The following is a 23,444-nucleotide window of genomic DNA, read 5'->3' on the forward strand; positions in this document are numbered from 1 at the left end:
TTTCTTCTCTTGGTGATTATAGCCATTCTGACAGGCATAAGGTGATATCTCGTAGTTTTGATTTGCATTCCCCTGATGATTAGTGATGTTGAACATCTTTTCATGTGCCTGTTGGCCATCTGTATTTCTTCTAGGGAAAAATGTCTGTTCATATCCTCTGCTCACTTTTTGATCAGGTTGTTTAATTTTTTGTTGTTGAGTTGTATGAGTTCTTTATATATTTTGGAGATTAACCCCTTGTCGGATATATGATTTGCAAATGTTTTCTCCCAGTGAGTATGTTGTCTTTTCATTTTGTTCCTGGTTTCCCTTGCCTTGCAGAAGTTCTGTAGTCTGATGCAGTCCCATTTGTTTATTTTTTCTTTTGTTTCCTTTGCCTGAGTAGACATGGTATTTGAAAAGATGCTTCTAAGACTGATGTCAAAGAGTGTACTGAATATATTTTCTTCTAGGAGTTTTATGGTTTCATGTCTTACCTTCAAGTCTTTAATCTATTTTGAGTTAATTTTTGTGTATGGCATTAGATAATGGTGTACTTTCATTCTTTTGCATGTGGCTGTCCAGTTTCCCCAAAACCATTCATTGAAGAGACTTTCCTTTCTCCTTTGTATGTTCTTGGCTCCTTTGTCGAAGATTAGCTGTCTGTAGATGTGTGGTTTTATTTCTGGGCTTTCAATTCTGTTCCATTGATTTGCGTGTGTTTTTGTGCCAGTACCATGCTATTTTGATTACTGTAGCTTTGTAGTATATTTCGATGTAAGGGATTTTGATACCTCCAGCTTTGTTCTTTTTTCTCAGGATTGCTCTAGCTGTTCAGGGTCTTTTGTTGCTCCATATGAATTTTAGGATTCTTTGTTTTATTTCTGTGAAGAATGTCATTGGGATTCTGATTGCAAGATTGGGATTGCATCGACTCTGTAGATTGCTTTAGGTAATATGGACATTTTAACTATGCTTATTCTTCCAATCCGTGTGCGTGGAATATCATTCCATTTATTTATGTCATCATCAGTTTCTTTCAATACTGTCTTATAGTTTTCATTGTATAGGTTTTTCACCTCGGTCAAATTTATTCCTATTTTATTCTTTTTATTGAGGTTGTAAATGGGATTGTATGCTCGAGTTCTCCTTCTGTTAGTTTGTTGTTAGAGTATAGAAATGCAACAGACTTTTGTAAACTGATTTTGTACCCTGCAACTTTGCTGCAGTTGTTGATTATTTCTAATAGTTTTCCAATAGATTCTTTAGGGTTTTCTATGCATAGAATTGTGTCAGCTGAAAACAACGAGAGTTTCACTTCTTCCTTGCCAGTTTGGATACCTTTTACTTCTTTTTCTTGCCTAATTTCTCTGGCCAAAACCTCCAGTACTATGTTGAGTAATAGTGGTGAGAGTGGGCACCCTCATCTTGTTTCTGTTCTCAGAGTCATGGCTTTCAGTTTTTCCCCATTGAGCATGTTGTTGGCTGTGGGTTTGTCATATATGGCCTTTATTATGTTGAGGTACTTTCCTTCTGTACTAATTTTATTGAGAGTTTTTATCACAAATGGATGTTGGATCTTGTCAAATGCTTTCTTTGGATCTATTGGGATGATCATGTGGTTTTTATTCCTCATTTTGTTAATGTGGTGCATCACTGATTGATTTGTGGACATTGAATCATCCCAGCATCCCTGGTATAAATCCCGGTTGATCACAGTGTATGAGCCTTTTAATGTACTCCTGTATTCGGTTTGCCAATATTTTGTTGACGATTTTTGCATCTATGTTCATCAGCGATATTGGCCTGTAACTTTCCTTCTTTGTGTTGTCCTTGTCTGGTTTTGGTATCAGGGTAATGTTGGCCTCATGGAATGAGTTAGGAAGCATTCTATCTTCAATTTTTGGAATAGTTTGAGAAGGATAGTTATTAAATCTTCTTTGAATGTTTGCTAGAATTCTCCAGAGAAGCCATCTAGTCTTGGACTTTTATTTTTTGGGAGATTTTTTATTACTGTTTCTATGTCTTTACTTGTGACTGGTCAAATTCTCTGTTTCTTCTTCAATTTTGGGAGTTTGTATGAGTCTAAGAATTTATCCATAACTTGTAGATTGTTCAATTTGTTGGAATATAGTTTTTCCTGGTATTCTCTGATAATCCTTTGTATTTCTGTGTTATCTATTGTACTTTCTCCTCTTTCACTTCTAATTTTATTTATTTGAGTCTTCTCTCTTTTTTTCTTAGTGAGTCTGGCTAAGGGTTTGTCACTTTGTTTATCTTCTCAAAGAAGCAGCTCTTAGTTTCATTGATCCTTTCTACGGTGTATTTGTGTTTCTTCTTCAGTTATTTGTGCACTAATTTTCATTATTTCTCTCCTTCTGACTTTGGGCTTTGTTTGTTCTTCTTTTTCTAATTCTGTTAGGTGTAGTTTACAATTACATATTTTAGATTTTTCTTATTTGTTGAGGTGGGCCTGTATTGCTATGAATTGCCCTCCTAGGACCACTTCTTCTGCATCCCTTATGAGTTGGTATGATGTATTTTAATTTTCATTTGTCTCCAGATATTTTTCGATTTCTCCATTGATCCAGTGGTTGTTCAGTAGCATGTTGTTTAGTCTCCTCATATTCGTCAATTTCCAAGCTTTTCTCTTTTAGTTGATTTCTAGTTTCATAGCATTGTGATCAGAGAAGATGCTTGGTATGATTTCAATCTTCTTAAATTTATTGAGGCTTGCCTTGTTTCCTAACATATGGTCTGTCTTTGAGAATGTTCCATGTGCACTTGAGAAAAATGTGTATTTCTGCTGTTTTTGGATGGAGTGTTCTATATATATCTATTAAGTCCATCTCGTCTAGTTTTTGATCCAATTTCACTATTTCCTTGTTGACTTTCTGTCTGGCTGATCTCTCCATTGATGTAAGTGGAGTGTTAAGGTTCCCTACTACTATTGTGTTGCAGTTATTTTCTCCTTTTAGGTCTTTTAATAGATGTTTTATATACTTAGGTCTTCCTGTGTTAGGTGCATATATATTTATAAGTGTTAGTTCCTCTTGGTGGTTTGTCCCTATTATTGTATACTGCCCCTCTTTGTCTCTCGTTGCCTTTTTTATCTTGAAGTTTACTTTGTCTGATATAAGAATGGCAACTCCTGCTTTCTTTTGTTTGCCATTAGGTTGGAGTATCATCTTCCATCCCTTCACTCTGAGCCTGTGTTTGTCTTTAGAGCTGAGATGTGTTTCCTGGAGGCAGCATACTGTTGGGTCTTGTTTTTTAATCCATTCAGCCACTCCCTGTCTTTTGAGTGGAGTTTATATTTAGAGTGATTATTGATACATAAGGGCTTGACACTGCCCCTTTCTCACTTGTTTTCCATTTGTTCTGTATTTCCCTTGTTTCTTGTCCCATGTATTTCCGACTGCCAATTCAGTTAGGTGATTCTCTATGATGTTTTTCTCATTATTTATCATTTGTGTCTCTGCTCTGATTTTTTGTTCAGTGGTTACCATGAGGTTTGTATAAAAGATCTCATAGATGAGCTCATCCATTTTCTGATAGCCTCGTATCTCCTTAGTCTAAGCAGATTCCATCCCTTTCCTTTTCCCTATCTAAGTTGTTGTTGTCACAACTTATTCCTTTTTGTGTTGTCAGTTTGTGATTAAAATGAAGTGATTAGAGTTATTTTTCATGCTTTCCTTCCCTTTATCTTTAATGTTATAATTAAGTGCTTGCTAACCTGCTCTGATAGAGACCTGCAATTTTCTGATTTTGTCTATTTATGTCCTTGCTCAAGGCTTTGTAACCACCCCCCCCTTTTTTTTTTCAGATATGAGGGTCTTCCTGATCATTTCTTGTGAGCACAGGGGTCTTGTGGCAGTGAACTCCCTCAGCTTTTGTTTATCTGGGAAAGTTTTTATTTATCCATCATATCTGAAGGATAGTTTCACTGGATAGAGTATTCCTGGCTGCAAGTTTTTGTCTTTTAGTATTTTCGATATATCATTCCACCCTCTCCTAGCTTGTTAAGTTTCTGCTGAGAAATCTGCTGAAAGCCTGATAGGAGTTCCTTTGTAGGTTATTTTCTTCTGCCTTGCTGCCCTTAATATTTTTTCTTTGTCATTGACTTTTGCCAGTTTTACTAATATATGCCTTGGAGAAAGTCTTTTTACATTGATGTAATTAGGAATTATATTAGTTTCATTTACATGTAATTCCAGCTCCTTTCCCCAGGTTTGGGAAGTTCTCAGCTACTACTTCTCTGAAGAAGCTCTCTGCTCCTGTCTCCCACTCTTCTCCCTCTGGAATACCTATAATTCTTCTGTTGCATTTGCTAATTGAGTGGGATATTTCTCAGAGAACGTCTTCATTTCTGTTTAGTCTTAGTTCTCTGGTCCTCCTCCACCTGAAGCATTTCTGTATTTCTGTCCTCTTAATTAATAATCTGTCCTCCCTAATTTCAGCTCTGTTTTTTTAATTAAGATTATGATAGTTTACAACCTTGTGAAATTTCAGTTGCACATTATTGTCAGTCATGTTGCAGGTGCACCACTTCACCCTTTGTGCCCTCCCCCCACTCCCCCTTTCCCCTGGTAACCACTGATCAGTTCTCTTTGTCCATATGTTAACTACCACCTATGAGTGGAGTCATACAGAGTTCGTCTTTCTCTGTCTGGCTTATTTCACTCAACATAATACCCTCAAGGTCCATCCATGTTGTTGTGAATGGGAAAATTTTGTCCTTTTTTTATGGCTGAGTAGTATTTCATTGTATATATATACCATATCTTCTTTATCCAATCATCAGTTGCTGGGCACTTAGGTTGGTTCCACGTCTTGAATATTGTAAATAATGCTGCGATGAACATAGGGGTGCATGGGACTTTTGGAATTGCTGATTTCAGGTTCTTAGGATAGATACCCAGTAGTGGGATGGCTGGATCATAAGGTATTTCTATTCTTAACTTTTTGAGAAATCTCCATACTGTTTTCCATGGTGGCTGCACCAGTTTGCATTCCCACCAACAGTGTATGAGTGTTCCTTTTTCTCCACAACCTCTCCAACATTTGTCACTCTTGGTTTTGGATATTTTTGCCATTCTAACAGGTGTAAGGTGATATCTTAGTGTAGTTTTGATTTGCATTTCCCTGATGATTAGCGATGATGACCATCTTTTCATGTGTCTATTGGCCATCCTTATATCTTCTTTGGAGAAATGTCTGTTCATGTCCCTGCCCATTTTTTGATCGGGTTGTTTGACTTTTTGTTGTTGAGCTGTGTGAGTTCTTTATATATTATGGAGATTAACCCTTTGTCGGATAAATAACTTGTGAATATTTTTTCCCAATTAGGGGGCTGTTTTTTTGTTTCAATCCTGTTTTCTCTTGCCTTGAAGAAGCTCTTTAGTCTGATGAAGTCCCATTTGTTTATTCTTTCTATTGTTTCCCTCATCTGAGGAGTTATGGTGTCCAAAAAGATTCTTTTGAAACTGATGTCAAAGAGTGTACTGCCTATATTCTCTTCTAGAAGACTTATTGTTTCAGGCCTAATATTTAGGTCTTTGATCCATTTTGAGTTTATTTTGGTGAATGGTAAAAAAGAATGGTCAATTTTCATTCTTTTACATGTGGCTGTCCAGTTTTCCCAGCACCATTTGTTGAAGAGACTTTCTTTTCTCCATTGTAGCCCCTCAGCTCCTTTGCCAAAGATTAGCTGTCCATAGATGTGTAGTTTTATTTCTGGGCTTTCAATTCTGTTCCATTGATCTGTGCACCTGTTTTTGTACCAGTACCATGCTGTTTTGATTACTGTAGCTTTGTAGTATGTTTTGAAGTCAGGGATTGTGATGCCTCCAGCTTTGTTCTTTTTTCTCAGTACTGCTTTAGCAATTCAGGGTCTTTTGTTGCCTCATATGAATTTTAGGATACTTTGTTCAATTTCTGTAAAGAATGACATTGGAATTGTGATTGGGATAGCATCGAATCTGTAGATTGCTTTAGGTAGTATGGACATTTTAACTATGTTTATTCTTCCAATCCATGTGCATGGAATGTCTTTCCATCTCTTTATGTCATCGTCGATTTCTTTCAAGAAGGTCTTGTAGTTTTTGTTGTATAGATCTTTCACTTCCTTGGTTAAATTTATCCCAAGGTATTTTATTCTTTTTGTTGCGATCATGAATTGGATTGAGCTCTTGAGTTCTTTTTCTGTTAGTTCATTGTTAGTGTATAGAAATGCTACTGATTTATGTATGTTGATTTTATACCCTGCAACTTTGCTGTAGCTGTTGATTGTTTCTAATAGTTTTCCTATGGATTCTTTGGGGTTTTCTATATATAAGATCATGTCATCTGCAAACAGTGAGAGTTTTACTTCTTCATTGCCTATTTGGATTCCTTTTATTTCTTTTTCCTGCTGAATTGCTCTGGCCAACACCTCCAGTATTATGTTGAATAAGAGTGGTGAAAATGGGCACCCTTGTCTTGTTCCTGTTCTCAGAGGGATGGCTTTCAGTTTCTGTCCATTGAGTATGATGTTGGCTGTGGGTTTGTCATATATGGCCTTTATTATGTTGAGGTACTTTCCTTCTATACCCATTTTATTGAGGGTTTTTATCATAAATGGATGTTGGATCTTGTTGAATGCTTTCTCTGCATCTATTGAGATGATCATGTGGTTTTTGTTTCTCATTTTGTTAATGTAGTGTATCACGTTGATTGACTTGCGGATGTTGAACCATCCCTGTGTCCCTGGTATAAATGCTACTTGATCATGGTGTATAATCTTTTTGATATATTGCTGTATTCGGTTTGCCAGAATTTTGTTGAGGATTTTTGCATCTATGTTCATCAGTGATATTGGGCTGTAGTTTTCCTTCTTTGTGTTGTCCTTGTCAGGTTTGGGTATCAGTGTGATGTTGGCTTCATAGAATGTGTTAGAAAGTGCTCCATCTTCCTCAATTTTCTGGAATAATTTGAGAAGGATAGGTATAAAATGTTCTTTGAATGTTTGGTGGAATTCTCCAGAGAAGCCGTCTGGTCCCAGACTCCTATTTTTGGGGAGGTTTTTGATTACTGTTTCTATTTCTTTACTTGTGATTGGTCTATTCAGATTCTCTATTTCTTCCTGATTCAGTTTGGGGAGGTTGTAAGAGTCTAGGAATTTATCCATTTCTTCTAGGTTGTTCAATTTGTTGGCATATAGTATTCTCTTATGATCCTTTGTATTTCTTTGGTATCCATTGTGATTTCTCCTCTCTTATTTCTAATTTTATTTATTTGAGACTTCTCTCTTTTTTTCTTAGTGACTCTGGCTAAGGGTTTGTCGATTTTGTTAATTTTTTTGAAGAACCAACTCTGTGTTTCATTGATCCTTTCTACTGTCTTTTTTGTTTCAATATCGTTTATTTCTGCTCTAATTTTTATTATTTCTCTCCTTCTACTGACTTTGGGCTTTGTTTGTTCTTCTTTTTCTAATTCTGTTAGGTGTTGTTTGAGGTTGCTTATGTGAGATTTTTCTTGTTTATTGAAGAGAGCCTGTATTGCAATGAATTTCCCTCTTAGGACTGCTTTTGTTGCATCTCAAATCAGTTGGTATGGCGTGTTTTCTTTTTCATTTGTCACCAGATAATATTTGATTTCTTCTTTAATTTCTTCAATAATTCATTGTTTGTTCAGTAGCATGTTGTTTAGTCTCCGCATTTTTGCCCCTTTCCCATCAGCTCTGTTTTTGAAGGATTCCACATTTTTTTTTTAAATCTCATTCATTGTGTTCTTCATCTCCAACACATCTGAGTGGTTTCTTTTTTTCTTATAGTTTCAATCTCTGTTGTGAAGAATTCCTTGTGTTCATTAATTGTATCCCTGAGTTCAAAGAACTATCCTTCTGAATTTTCTTGTACCTGTTGGGTTTCTTTATGAGAACTATTTTGAATTATCTGTCATTTAGATTGTAAATTTCTGTGTCTTCAGGATTGGTTTCTGGGTACTTGTCATTTTCTTTCTGGTCTGGAATGTTAATATATTTCTTCATGCTTTTGATGGGGTGGACTTTTGCCATCACATAGTGGCAGATTCCACCTGCCACCCTTGGGTGGGGGTAGGAACTGAGTTTTCTGAGCCCACCACAACCCCTGGCAGTTGTGGTCATCTGTTGGAAGCTGTGACAATAGGGCTCTCTGCGTCTGGCTGCCTCAGGTTTACACATGTAGGTGCAGGTGCTCTGTGGGGATTCCCTGCCCTGGCTGACCAGCTGAGCTGATGCACCAGGCAGGATGGAGGGAGGGGATGCCTTCTTTCCCACCTGCACTCCTGCTCTGCACTCACTGGCTGCCCACCTGGGCTGTTCATCTTGTTGGGGACGGCCATGCAGTTGCTTAGCTGTCTTGGTGTGCGGCGTTCCTGTGGGCTGGAAGGCAACTCCAAGAGCCAAAGCCTTCCGGCAGAGGGCTGCCTTTTCATCTTTCTCCTCTCAGACTCCCGTGGTGGCTGCCACTTGAGGTCCCATGCTCTGGATCACTGCCAATGGGGAGGGAGAGGAGATCCACTTACCTCCTTCCACTGCCTTCCAGGAGATTCAGCAGCCCCACTTTCAAACATATGACTGCGTGGATCTCTCAGACGTCTATTGTGTTGCAGGGATGTCCTCTGCTGGTTTATGAATGTCCTTCTTATTGTATCTTAGCGGGGAGAAACTAAGGGAAGAACTCACTCCACCATGATGCTGACCTCAGTCCTCCTCTCTGGAAGAGCAGCGGGAGGTGGCCCAAGGACATATGATAAGCACAATCACTTCTTGTTGCTGCCACTCGGCACTCCTCCTACTTCTCCACCTAGGGCTCAGGCTTCAGGTTTGGCTCCACCTCCTGCACCTAGTCTCCCACTGACAGCCTCTCCTGCTCCATGGCTGCCATGACTACCTAGATTAATTTTTTAAATCAAATTTAGGGAGTATTCAGTTTTCAATATTTCTTCAATATTCCTTCTAGTCCTTTATCTCTCTCTTCTTCTAATAGGACTCCCAGTACGTGTATGCTTGTATGCTTGCTGGTGACTTACAGGTTTCTGAGTCTCTGCTCATTGTTCTTCACTCTTGTTTCTGTTCCTCAGCCTGGATTAACTCAGCTGAGCTGTCTTCATGATCACTGATTTTTGTTCTGCCTGTTCAAATCTGCTCTTGAATCCCTATAGTGAGCTTTCATATCAGTTATTGTACTTTTCAACTCCAGAATTTCTACTTGAGTCCTTTTTTATAACTTCCACCTCATTGTGATATTCCTTGATTGGTGAGACATTATTCTCCCACTTTCCTTTAGTTCTTTAGACATGGCTCCTTTTAGTTGTGTGAACGTATTGAATTGGCTGATATGCAGTCTTTGTCCAACAACGCCAACATCAGGGACAGTTTCCACTGATTGCCTTTTCCCTCTATATGGGCCATACTTAGTAGTTCCTTTGCATGGCTTGTAAGTTTTTTTTGTTGAAAACTGTACATTTCAGATAGGATAATGTGGCAACTCTGGAAATCAGATTCTCTTTGCTCCTCAGGGTTTGTTGTGGTTGCTGGTTGTCATTGCACTTGTTTCTTTGCTTAGTTTCTTTTCTGAACTAATTCTATAATGTCTCTGTTCCTTGCTCTGTGTGGCCGCTGAATTCTCTGCTCAGTTTGGTGGTCCACTAATGTTTGGTTGGAGATTTCCTTAAATGCCTGGAACCAGTAACTCTCCTAGTCTTTGCTGCACAGAGGTTCTCTCTGTGTGTGTTGGGACTTACTTCCAATACTCAGCCAGGCACTGGCTTTAGAGTTTAAAAGTTTACCTCAGCCTTCACTTCCTGTTTGCACAGAATCTCAAGGTCAGGAAGACAGGAGAGCTTAGGGTCCCCCAAGATCTTTCTTGAGCATTCACACAGCTGCACACAGCCCTACACATGTGCATGGCCTCTTAGATTCCCAGGAATGTGTCAGAGGTTTGCAAAGCCCCTATTGACATCTCATACCCCAGCCTCTCCTTTTAGGTTTTGTGGTTAGTATGTTGTATGTCCCAACTGTTATCCATTGTCTCATGCAGGTTTGGTTTTCAACAGTGGCCTCTGATTACTTCCAACAAACTGTCCTGACGAAAAGGCTGTTTTCCCTGGGGGAGCTCTCAGGGCAAATGCAGACAGTCCTGCACATGGGGTCTTCCAGGGAACCCTCAGCCAGTTAAAATAGAGACAATTACTTGGGATTGAGATTTTCAAAATGCTCCAGCACCATGTGCTCCTTCAGGAAGCTTCCTTGGGAATGTGGGTGATTCTTTTCTAGGCTACCACTCAGTTGGAGAGTGGAGGATAGGACCAGGGAAGAGGCAATGCCACAGACCTCATTCTTCACACTGAGATTCAGCCATTTGTGTTGAAAAAATGCTCCTGAGTAGCCATGAGATTTTGGTTAATTCTCAGACTTCTGAAAAAGCTGTCTATCATTTAGCCAGTTTTTCATTGCTCTTCTGGAATGGCCGATTTTCAGAGGTCTGCCATATTTGTTGGTATCACTACTCTCCTGACGGGGTTTATGAGACCTTACGTGTCTCAAAATGTTTTCATTCACACTTGACTAATAGTTCAGCTCTGTTTAGAATTCTAAATTGGAAATAACTCTCCTGCAGGATTTTAAAGACCTTTCTCAGTGTCTTTTACCTCAGGGGTTCGTGTTCAGAAGTCTGATGATAATTCAGTTCCTAAAACTGAGACCTCTTTCTTATTTATAGCTCTGCAAGTCTTTGGCTTCTTGTTACAGTGACACCCTTCAAAACCAGGAGAGACGCCGCCACACAAAATTTTATTTGGATGTGGACTGATGACACCATTCCCACAAAAAGAGGATATGAAAAGTTTTACTAGTCCCATCGAGGTCTCTGGGCAGGGCAGGACTGGCCTCTCAAGCAGGACCAAAAAGGCTTCAGGGAGCAAGGAAAGGAGGGTGGCCTGGATATTTACTGTGGTTTGGTGATGGGCTGGGGCAAGGCTTCACTTGTGTGTTGCACCCAGGTGGTTTGAAACTCTAGTACAGATCAAAGGAGAGAGCACCAAGGATTTATCCTCAGCTGGTCCAGATATGAGGGACAAGGGAAGAGATAGAGATGATGGTTAAAAGCTCTCAGTGGTCAAACATCAAAAAATGGATTCACACCCTTCAGAGTGGAGAAGCCAAGAAACCCAGATGCCCTGACCATCCTGGATGAGCCTCCCCTGCCTCCTGTTTCCTTTCTGCTTGGCAGGAACTTGAGGCCACTCCCCTTGGGCTGGAGGAATACCTAGCCTTTTATCAATGCTGACCTGATCCCCTACCATCAGGAGGCCCCTGGCCCTGGGGAAAGGTCCTCCCAGGAAGGGACCCACAGGGCCTGCCTGCTGTGCTTCTCAGAGGCCTCTGAGGTCGAGAGCAAGGAGGAAAGGCCCAGGGACTGGGTCCTTCAGCTCGTGAGGAAGGTGTGGCTGAGCTGGTTCCCAGCCTCTGACATCCCCAAGACTCAGAACCACGAATGACGAAGTATCGATAAATCCACAGAGTTGCTGCTTCTGGAGACTCACCTGTCTCCTCTCAGGGGCCTCACATCTTCACAAACCCACTGTAGCCCTGTCCACACTCCCTGTCCCCATAAGATGCAGGAAAGCCCCCCTCTCGCCATAGAGCCCTGACTCGACAGTGGATACTCTGGAGAGGCTGAAGGGGGCCCTGCTGGCTTTCTGACTCAGTGCCAAGGGACACATCAAGTTCCCTGAGTGCTGAGAGCTGGGAGCTCCCTGTCATGAGAGCACCTGGAAGACGCTGGTGAAACCCCTGTCAAGGATGCTGTTGGTGGGGCTCCTCTGGCATTAGAAGTGGGGAGGAGATGCTTCTACCCTGAGTGTCTGGGTCCATAAGCTGTTACCTAAATGTACAGGGGGTCTACCCAAGACTCAGGTAAATAGACAGTCATTAGAGAAACTTAAGCATTTTCCATGTGCTCAATCCAGGGGCAGTGAATGTAGGGGTGAGTACAGGTGGAGATGCTGTCTGTGTCCTTGGCCTGGGCTCCATGCTAACAAGGTCTTGGTCACAGAGTCAGAGCAGGAAGACAGGACCCAGTGGCTGTCTGGTATAATCATCTCATTGGCTCAAGGGGAAACAAAAGCCCAGGACAGGGATTAAGTGGCCTAGGGTCATAAGCTAGAGCTAAGCTATCCTCCTTGAAGGTCCCAATGTGGCCTCCTGCTCTTCTGGGCATCCCACTGTCACATGGGTCCAAAGCTGACTGCTGTCCCCAGGGCATAACTCTGGCCCACAGGGCTCATTCCCTGTTTGTGGCTATGCCTCTTGAGAGCCTGGCCTGTCCCAGCCAATCCGAGGATGGTGACCTGGGTTGGAGCCCAGACAAGTGTCCTTTTGTAGCTCCAGCCTGGCCGTGAGCAACTCCTCCTGAGGAAGCGCCTGCATATGAACGTCCCTAAGGTTCTATAAGGTCCCTAAGCTGAGAAAGGGAGACCATCCCATCTTGGGAAGATTGAGAGGCTCAGGGAGATTCTTACTCTTGGACTGCCATCAGGCTTCCCAGGAAGGGCTATGGCACAAGAGGACTGAGCCTGGGTGTTAACCTGGCACATCCCTTCCCAGCCATCCCTGAGTTCCCCACATATTGAGGTGTCATACGTGAAGTGGGGCAGCAGAGTTAATGGTGATGATTAGGTCATCAGGATGGGCCATCCTCATGAAAGAGATTGAAGTCCTTATAAAAGAGAACCCAGAGAGATGCCTTGTTCCTTTGACTAGGTGAGCACACAGTGAAAAGGTGACCTTCTGTGAACCAGAAAGTGGGTCCTCACCAGACATCAAATCTGCCAGAGCCTTCATTTTGGACTTCCCAGGCTCCAGAACTGTGAGGAATAAATGTTTGTTGTTTATAACCCACTCAATCTATGGTATTTTATTCTAGCATCCCAAATAGACAAAGACAATAACCACGGATGTAAAAACATTAATGAAGTCTGTGAGTCCTCCAGCAAATCATTGATTTTAGGATAGTCTTGGGGACCCCTGACAAGAGTTGGCTTCAAAAGTGGCATTCATTAGAATAACCCTGACTCAATGGAACATGGTGAAGGCACAGTTTGGGAAAAGGAAGAATGGGGTGGGGTAATTGACCAACCTTCATTCCTGAATGGTTTCTGCATCACTCGTGGTGTAATGCAGAAGCTGCACTGTGCTCAGTTACTGGAGGTAAAAGTCACCTATGGAATTTGGAAATGATAGAGCTAACCTCTTAGGGGTTGGTTCACTGGGTATGTAAGGAAATGCAACAGAAGAAAAAACCCAACTCTAAGAAGTAGACAATATTCAATCTGGTGGTTATTTCTATATGCAATTAGCTAAAATGAAAATGGAGGGGAGTGTGGAGCTGGATGCTAACACTGCAGCAAGCTCAAATTTCATCTGGTCCGAGATCTGGCCACTTGTGTCAAGGATGCTCCCAAAGGGAAAAATTATGCTGGGGCAATAGAAAGCACCTCTATGACTTCTGGTCACCACAAATATAGTCAAAGTTGAAGTGGGGAAAATCAGGAAACTACTGAAAAGTTTCCTTTAACCTGAGAAGGGGGATTATTTGTCTCGTCCTTTAAATGCCAGGTGGAACTTTCCAGATGAAGTGGCTGATATGCTGCCTGTGCATGCAAGCCATGCTGGATTGGCTTGGTAGTGATCAGGATATTAGTCTACCACAGCCTAGAAGTAATAATAGAAGAAAAACTGCAAAATTCACAAATATGTGGAAATTAAACAACACATTCAAAAACAACCAATGGGTCAAAGAAGAAATCATAAGAGAAAGTAGAATAGCTTGAGATGAATGAAAATGATAACACAATATAGCAAAGCTTGTGGAATCCAGCAAAAATCATGTTCAGAGGGAAGTTTATAATTGTGAATGGCTACATTATTACAGATAGCAAATCAATTTCTTAACTCTACTCCTCAAAGAACTAGAAAAGGAAGAGCAAACTAAACTCAAAGCTAGCAGAATGAAGGGAATGTTATAGAGCAGAGATAACGAAAATGGAGACTAGATGAATAATAGAGAAAACCAATTAAACCAAAAGTTGGCTCTTCAAAAAGATCAAAGCTGACAAACATTTAGCTAGATGGGCTAACAAAAAAAGAGAGAAGACTCAGATTACTAACATCAGAAATGAAGGTGGGCACATTACTACCAATTCTACAGAAATAAAAAGCATTATAAGAGAGTTCTGTGAACAACTGCATGCCAACAAATTGAATAACCTGTTGATGAAATGGACAAATTCTAGAAACAGAAAAGCTACCAGGAATGAATCATGAAAAAGTAGAAAATCTGAAGACCTTTAATTAATAAGGAGATTGAATAAGTAATCAAAAATCTCCTGAAAAAGAAATGTCCTGGACCTGATGGCTTAACTGTTGAATTCTACCAAATGTTTAAAGAAGAACTAATGTGAATCCTAGTCAAACATTTCCACAAAATGGAAGAGGCGGGAACAGTTCCTAACCTATTCAATGAGGCCAGCATTACCTATTTCAAAAGCCAAAGAAAGACACTACAAGAAAAGAAAATGACAGACCAATATCTTTATAAACATTGATGAAAAAATCCTCAAGAAAATATTAGCAAACCAAATTGAACAGTGTATTGAAAGGATTATACAAGTGGGAAAAGATTATGACCAGGTGGGGTTTATTAATGGAATTCAAGAATCATTCAACATATGAAAATTGGTCAATGTTATACACTATGTTAACAGAATGAAGGACAAAAACTACATGATCATTTCAATTGATGGAGAAAGTGCATTTGACAAAATTCAACACTCTTTCATGTCAAAACCACTCAAAAAACTAGGAACAGAAAGAAACTACCTCAACATAACACTCAAAAAACTAGGAACAGAAAGAAACTACCTCAACATAACACAAGCCATATATGAAAAATCCACAGCAAGCATGATACTGAATTGTAAAAAACTAAAAACGTTTCCTTTAACATCAGGAATAAAGAAAGGATGGTCACTTTTGCCACTTCCATTCACCAGAGCACTGAAAGTCATAGCCAGGGCAACTAGGAAAGGAAAAGGAATAAAAGGCAGCCAAACTGGAAAATAAGAACTAACACTATCTTTGTGTGCAGATGATACGAGATGGTATGTAGAAAAACTACAGATTCAACAAAGAACCATGTTAGAACTTACAAACAAATTCGGCAAAGTAGCAGGAATAGAAAATCAGGGGCCGGTCCCGTGGCGCAGTGGTTAACTGCGCACATTCCGCTTTGGCGGCCTGGGGTCCACCAGTTCAGATCCTGGGTGCAGACATGGCACCGCCCATCAAAGCATGCTGTGGTAGGCGTCCCACATATAAAGTAGAGGAAAATGGGCACAGATGTTAGCTCAGGGCTGATCTTCCTCAGAAAAAAAAAGAAAGAAAGAAAGAAAGGAAATCAATGCATAAAAATCAGCTGTATTTCTATACAGTAACAATGAACAATTCAAAAATGAAATTAGAAAAACAATTTGATTTACAATAGCATCAAAAAGAATAAAATACTTAGGAACTAACTTAACCAAATCAGTGAAAGACTTTACCATGAAAACTACAAAACATTGCTGAAAGAAATCAAAAAAGACACAAGTAAATGGAAAGACATCCTATGTTCATGGATTGGAAGACTTAATGTGGTAAAGATATCAAGACTACTCAATGTGATCTCTAGATTTAACGCAATCCCTATCTAGATCCTAATGACTTTTTTGCAGAAATAGAAAAATGAATCCTAAAATTCACATGGAATCTCAAGGGACCCCAAATAGCCAAAACAATCTTTAAAAAGAAGAATAAAACTCATACTTCCTGATTTCAAAATTACTGCAAAGCTACAGTAATCAATCCACTGTGGTAGCGGCATAAAGACAGAGAAATAGACCAACGGAAGAGAACAGAAGGCCCAGAAACAAACTCTCATGTACAGTCCAATGATTTTGATGTGGATGCCAAGACCATTCAATGGAGAAAGGATGGTCTTTTCAACAAACAGTGCTAGGAAATCTGGATATCTTAACGCAAATAATGATGTTGGACTTTCACGTAGCATCATACAAAAAATTAATTCAAAATGGATCAAAGACTTAAATGTAAGAGTTAAAACTAGAAAATTCTTAGAAGAAAACATAGGACAAAATGTTCTTAACAGTGAGATATTGACATGACATACGGATATGACACCAAAGGGGTAGGCAACAAAAGAAAAAGTAGACAAATTGGGCATCATGAAAATTAAAAAATTTTGTGCATCAAAAGATATCATCAGGGGCCAGCCTGGTGGCGCAATGGTTAAGTTGGCACGTTCCGCTTCGGCAGCCCAGGGTTCGCTGGTTTGGATCCCGGGTGCAGACATGGCACCACTTGGCAAGCCATGCTGTGGTAGGTGTCCCACATATAAAGTGGAGGAAGATGGGCACAGATGTCAGCTCAAGGCGAATCTTCCTCAACAAAAAGAGGAGGATTGGTGGCAGATGTTAGCTCAGGGCTAATCTTCCTCAAAAAAAAAAAAAAAAAAAAGATACCATCAACAGAGTGAAAAGCCAACCTATGGAATGGGAAACATATTTGCAAACCTTATGTAGTCACATGTTGCTTAAGAACGGGAACAGGTTCTGAGAAATGTGTCCATAGAAAATTTTGTTGTGTGAACATCATAGAGTGTACTTACAGAAACCCACATGGTATAACCTATTACACACCTAGGTTATATGGTACTAATTTTATGGGACCACCATCATACTTGTGGTCTCTTGTTGACTGACACATTGCTATGTGGCACATGACTATATCTGATAAGAGATTAGTATCTAGAATATATAGAGACCTTTTAAAACTTAAAAACAACTATAACAGCAAAACACCCAACCCACTTTGAAAATGGGCAAAGGAGTTGAATAGACATTTCTTCAAAGAAGATACATAAATGGACAAGAAGCACATGAAAAGATGCTCAACATCACTCATCACTTGGGAAATGCAAATTGAAACCACAGTGAGATATCACTTCTCACCCATTAGAATGGCTACTAGCATCAAAACAGGAAATGGTTTGGGCTAGGACGTGGAGTACCAGAACCGTGGTGCACTGCTGGTGGGAGTGTAAATTGGTACAGCTCCTGTGGAAAGCAATTCAGTGGTTATCTATTGAAAATTGAAAGCAGAGTGTCAAAGACACATTTGTACCTATGTTCACTGAAGCATTATTCACAATAGTTACAAGGCAGAAGCAGCCCAAGTGTTCAATGACAGATGAAAAGATAAGGAAAATGTGGTCTATACATACAATGGAGTATTATTCAGCCCGAAAAAGGAAGGAAATACTGAGACACTCCACAACATCGATGAACCTGAGGGCATCATGCTTAGTGAAATAAGTCAGTCACAAAGAGACAAATACTGTAGGATTCCACTGATGGGAGGTCTCTAGAGTAGTAAAATTCACGGAGACAGAAAGGATAACGTTGGCTGCCGGGGCTATGGGGAGGGGGCATGGGGTGCTATTGTCTAACAGGGACAGAGTTTCAGTTTTGCAGGATGAAAAGTGTTCTGGGATGGATGGTGTGATGGTTGCACAACAAAATGAGAACTTAATAGCATTGAACTGTACACTCAAAAATGACGGAGATGGTAAATTTTATGTTGTGTGTATTTCCTCCCTCACACTAACAAAATGTAGATACTCAAACAATAATACCACTTCTCTGTAAGAGTTAAAAGCCAGGGGAGTGACCTGTACAGTAAAAAGTTTACTTGGTAGTTTTCGGGGATTGCAATCCCTGTGCATTCCAAAAAACTGCCTGGCCCTTGACCAGCTCCTGGGAAATATCCCCTACCCGCTTGGGATGAGAGCGTCATTGTAACTTGGGCTTAGTCACACCACACAGTGTCTGCCAACAATGTGCTTCATGGTGGGGCCCTTGACCTTGAGAGGGGACTGAGTAACTGAGGTCAGCCATGTGGCCCTCTGAGTCTAAGTGACCTCCAACAAAATCCCTGGACACCAGACTTGCTGAGCTTCCCTGTTAAGCAATACTGTCTGCTTGTGTCACACATCACTGCTGGGAGAGCTGAGCACTGTCTGCATGAATCCTCAGAAAGACAGCTGGAAGCTTGTGTTCACTCTTCCTGAACTCCACCTATGTGCCTTTGACCACTGCTGATTCTGTCTGGATCCTTTCTCTGGAAAGACCATAACCTTGAGTATAACAGCTGTTCTGACTCCCGTGAGTCCTTGCAGTGAATCCCTGAACCTGAGGGCGCTCACCCAGCCCGGGATTGGGCTGATTCCATCAGAAGCCCATTCACACTCCTCCCGCCCCCTGACACCCAGGAATCAAGACTTACATGGACTTAGTCACCAACCAGGGCAGCCACTGCTGGGTCTGCATGGGTGACTGGAGGGTAAGCTGTCACCTTCTGACAGCTTGATTTGACCCTCAAATGGGGTCAAATGCCAGATGAGAGAGAATCAGGCAGGGGTAGGGCTGCCCTGGGGAGGCTGCAGAGGCTGGATCACTGCCAGAAGCTTGACAGGAGGCTCAGCTGGGACTGAAGCCAGCTTGGAGCCATCAGACTGGTTTATTGGACATCAGGGCCCTCGCTGAGGAGTGGGATGGGGGCTTGGTGTCCCCCTCTAGCAGGGCACAGCACAGAGCTTGTAGGGGAACAGGGTCACCAGGCAGCCAAAGACACCATGATCGCTGGGGCGGGGCTGCCCAGCGGGCACCGAGAAGCTGAAGCGCTGCAGGAGGCAGGTGAAGAAGAGGAAGAGCTCCATGCGGGCCAGGGGCTCCCCGAGGCACGAGCGGCGGCCTGTGGGTGGGGATGGGGGTCAGCGAGCCTGGGGGCCTGGGCTCCACGCCTCCAAGACTCCCCAGGAGGGGCAGCGAGCCGGGCTCCCCACAGGCACCTGCTGAGAAGGGCATGAAGGCCTCCTGCTTGACGAAGCGGCCCTGGGTGTCAAGGAAGTTCTCAGGGTGGAAGCGGAAGGGCTTCTTCCAGACGGTCTCGTCCTTCAGCAATGATGACAGGTTGGTGATGAACGTGGTCCCCTGGCAGGAGATGCCTGGCATGAGTGTGGTCTGGGCTGGGGGAAGCCTGGACCCCTGTCACCAAACACGCGTGCACCACAATCTCTGCCTGGCACACACGGGGAGTCTTTCAAGTCAATCTCAGCCCAAGAAGCTTCGTGGCATCCTCCCTGTCCCCATGGCGGGGCCAAGTGACCTGCCTCCGATGGCATGCTCACTGACACCTGTCCCTCCTCCAAAACACTTTGGCACACTTTACTGTGTCTTGCCCCCTGTAACACCAACTGGAGGTTCTGAATGGACAGCGATGTCCGTGCCTCTGCTTCATCCCCACACCCACCCAGCCTGGGGCAGTTGCTGACTGTGAAAATGAGGATAAGGAGGTTTGGGTTCCAGTCCTGGCCCCACCTGGCAATGGCTATTCAGGGGCCACCTGGCAGAAAGTGGTGCTGAGCTGGGTTGAGGAGGGCTGAAAGCTCACCTTGGGGATGAGGAAGCCCTGTACTTCAATGTTGTGGGATGTCATGTGGGGCAAGCCCAGTGGGGTGATGTCCGCAAAGCGCTGCACCTCATGGACCACGGCCATGGTGAAGGGCATGCGGGCCTGGTCCCCCATCTCTGGTTGCCGCGCCTGCCCTATCACCTCATCGATCTTCTGTTGGACACGGCCTGCACAGACAAGCGTCCCCACAGTGGTCAGAACCCAGGGGGCTGCCCCCACCCTCCTCCTGACTCCTGTGTAGGGGCTGAGCCCACGTGGAGGAGAAGGTCACTCTGACCTGTGAGCCAGGGCCCAGCCTCTGTTCAGAGCTCTGGTGGTCAAACCAAGCTCAGGGTCCCCAGCCTGTCCCTCTCCTCTTTTGCCCATCCCACCAAGATCCCAGGCCAGGCTCATACTATGCGTCTGGGTGAAGGATGATGAGCAGGAGGGCCCAGGCCAGGGTGTTTGAGGTGGTCACCACCCTGGCAGGGAACAGGTCAGCCAACACCAGGCACAGGTTGTCATCGTTGAAGCTGCTCTCGGGGTTCCCCTTAGCCTGTGCCATGCAGAGAGGGTGGGCTCAGGGCAAGGGGGAGGAAGCCCCCCAGAGGCCTCCCATTCTGTACCCATCATCTTGGGTGCCTTCTTACTGGGTGATACACAGGTCCCACCTTGCCCTAGCTCGCCTCATGGGGCCTTCAACCCAACCCCTGTCCCTGTCCCTAGCACTCACCTTCTTCACGTCATCCAAGAAGGCATCAGTCAGGTCTCGAGCAGGCTGTGCTGGGTCCCAGGTCACCCTGTGCTTGGTGACCAGCTCATCGTGCAGGGCCACGAAGCCCCTCTGCCCAGGAAAACCTTGGTGACCAGCCCTGGGATGTGCAGGAGCACGGGGATCGCATCCAGCACCTGTTTGGGCCAGAGATGTGGGGTCCTGCCTCCTCCCTGTGCTCAGGTGTTCACCTGGACCCATCAGGTCCCAGCCCCTTTCTGGGTGTCCCCACCATTGACCTGGTTCTTCCCTAATTCGGACCTTGACCGTGCTCCTTGTATGGGCCCTGGAAGGATAAACCTAAAATCTACATCTCATGGGCTCCCCTGGCTTCCACTGAAGGAAGTACAGGTTCCTTAGCCCTGTCCTGGGGCCCGCCGACCCAACACTCCTCTGTATAAATCCTCCTTCCTGAAGGCCCAGTGCAGGGCGCAGGCCCCCTCCATGGAGCTCCCCTGTGGGGCTCCTTGGCCCCCTCCACCGTGTACCTGGGGCAAGAAGTGGGACTCCTCCTTCAGAAAGTCCTCCATTAGGTCCAAGAGCTCGAGGAAGCGCGGGTCGCTGTACTCGAAGCGGCGCCCGAAGGTCAGGGAGGCGATCACGTTGCTCACAGCTTTTTCAGGAGGGCGTTGGGGCTAAAGGGGCGTACTGCGCGGGGTCGCCTCCATCTCCTCCTCCCCAGCCTCCATCCCTGTCTCCTGTCCCTCAGCCCAGCACTCACCGGCCTGGTCGGCGAAGGCGGCACAGAGGCACGAGCCCTCCTCGGTCACCCAGTGCTCCAGGGACTTCTTGCCCAGGCCGAAGTTGCGCAGGGTGGACATGGAGAAGCGCTGCTGCTCCTGCCACGCGCGCCCGGAGCGGGTACGGGGCGTGGCTCGGCTGTACCCTGTCGACGCCTCCATGCGAAAACTTCCCTCACTTGCTTTCCTGCCCTCGCTTCCACACGACTGAATCTCGTCCGCCCACTGACCTACTCTCCTAGTCCCGCCCCTTTGATGAAGTCCCCGCCTCTACCCCCCGCGGCCTCGCCCCGCCTCTACCCCCCCGCGGCCTCGCCTCTGTTCCGCCCACGGCAATCTTATTATCCTTCCCACTAAATCCCGCCCACTTTACACCTCCTTCTCGCTGGGGACACGTCCTACCCTCTGTCCGCCCACACTCCTCGTCAGCTGTCCCCACTGGCGGCAGGCCTTGACCCTACTTCAAGCTCTGCCCGCTGTGACTGCCTTCCCATTTGGAGACTGTCCCGGCCAGCTCCCTGCCCCGCCCACACTGACTCCCTCCTCCCCGTTCCCACAGCCCGAAAGGTCCCCTTGAGCTCCCAATTACCGGGTCCCGCCCACTCCCTGTAAGACCCGGTTCTGTGCCCGCCCACAGCCACCTCCCCACCCTTGTCACAGGCGCCTTCATCCACCTGTCGCCCCTAGAAATTCTCTGACTCCTCCCTGCACCACAGGTCCCCCACCCTGCCTCCAACTGGCCCTGTCTGGTCTCGGGTCACTGTGGGCCCAGTCTCCGCTGGACCGCGGTCCCCACCTCCTCAGCTTGCCTTCTGCGTGTGGTCCGAAGCCCAGGTGCTCCGTGACAGGCTCAGGTAGGTGGTCTGAGCTGTCCTTGCCACGGTACACTAGTGCCTCATGCAGGGCGCCCATTGAGCGTGACCACCGGCGTGCAGGCCAGTTGCAGGCTGAACACATCCTGAAACAGGGCACAGCTGCAGGCCAAGGGTCAAGGGCATTGGACAACCTACGTCCCCAGCAGGATGCCAGCCAGAGTTTCCTGGCACTAGCCTTGGGGAATCCCTGGGCCTCCAGCAGCAAGGGGGTAAAACTACTTCATCTGCCCTGGTGACGCTGGGGGTCACATGCTCTGTGGTCGAGACCTCAAGTTGGATCAGACCACCCAGCTATGACTTTGCAGAGGTTACCAACATTGTCAGTGGGCCCAGGTCACATCCCATTTTACAGGTGAGGATACCCAGGTTCAGAGAGGTCAGCAGTGAGGCCCGAGGTCTCACAGCAGCAAAAGATTTGAACCTGGTCACTGTCCCCTCTCAACCTCGATTTCTTGATTTTAATGGGGCTCATGACCAGACCCTCTCCCCCACTCTCAGGGCCTGTCCTCCTGATGTCATCAGAAGGGACTCAGGATCATAGAACTTAATCTCTGTCCCACTGCATCCCAAAACCACTGCCAAGGGCCACCCCCTCCAGGCCTTTGCCCTCTCTGACCTTTGATGGGAAATTCAAGCTGTCCCCCAGGCCCTGCCCAGCTGCCCTCCCCCAGGAGGCCTCTCACACCTGCCTCCTCCTTTCTACCAGCTCCTTGTCCAGCCTGTGGCGTCACCGACACCCACTGTCTGCTGCTACGTGGGGTCCCCAGGACCTCTGTGTCCACCCCCACCTTCCTCACCCGAGTAAAGCTGCAAACCAAGTCCTGGAGGTCCACCAGCAGCAGGTTGCCCAGCCCAGGCAGGGGCATGGGGCCTGGGGGGTAGTGGGGGGCCCAGCGTTGGTGCTGGTACCTCAGGTCCACCAGGAGCAAGAAGATGGCCACGGCCACAGCCAGGGGCCCCAGTGTCTCCCCGGTCAGCAGCCCCATGGCTGCCTCAGTGCACACTCGGCTCCTCTGGACACACTGGCGCCCCTCACCACACCACGTACCAGGACCAGGCCAGATAGGACACTGTCACCAACCCTGAGGGTTTGACCAGCCTGGGCCCCTTTATAAAGGAGCTGAGACTGGCCTTTGTCCTCTGCTCTGAGCCAACCTGTATGGAAAACTGTCCTGCCAGAGGGTGCAGGGACAGGGAAGGTCAGTGCAGGGGTGGCCACAGAAGTCCTTTGCCTCCCCTCTTCTCCAGGTGCTTATTCGGGGTGGGGGAAAAAAGGGAAGTCTCCACTCTCAGCCTGACTCCCCAGCATCTCCCCCCAGTACAAGCTCTGAGGAAGAACCAGGGGTCTTTGGACTTGATTCTGCCACAGATGTGACGCATTAGGCTCACACTCCCTGATGTGGTCACAACCTCGTCCCCAGAACTCATCCTCACCTTCCCATTTCTCACCTGCCTCCTGCATGATCTTCACCTCCCAGGGTTGT

The 23,444-nt window shown here is 45.0% G+C and overlaps 1 pseudogene; it reads right to left on the reverse strand.

The window, feature by feature from the left end:
• Positions 1–18,588: 18,588 nt before the first annotated feature.
• Positions 18,589–23,053, reverse strand: LOC103545872 (cytochrome P450 2D14-like; annotated as a pseudogene).
• Positions 23,054–23,444: the final 391 nt, after the last annotated feature.

The sequence above is a fragment of the Equus przewalskii genome, chromosome 29 (genome assembly GCF_037783145.1).
Source record: "Equus przewalskii isolate Varuska chromosome 29, EquPr2, whole genome shotgun sequence".
Lineage (NCBI taxonomy): Eukaryota > Metazoa > Chordata > Mammalia > Perissodactyla > Equidae > Equus > Equus przewalskii.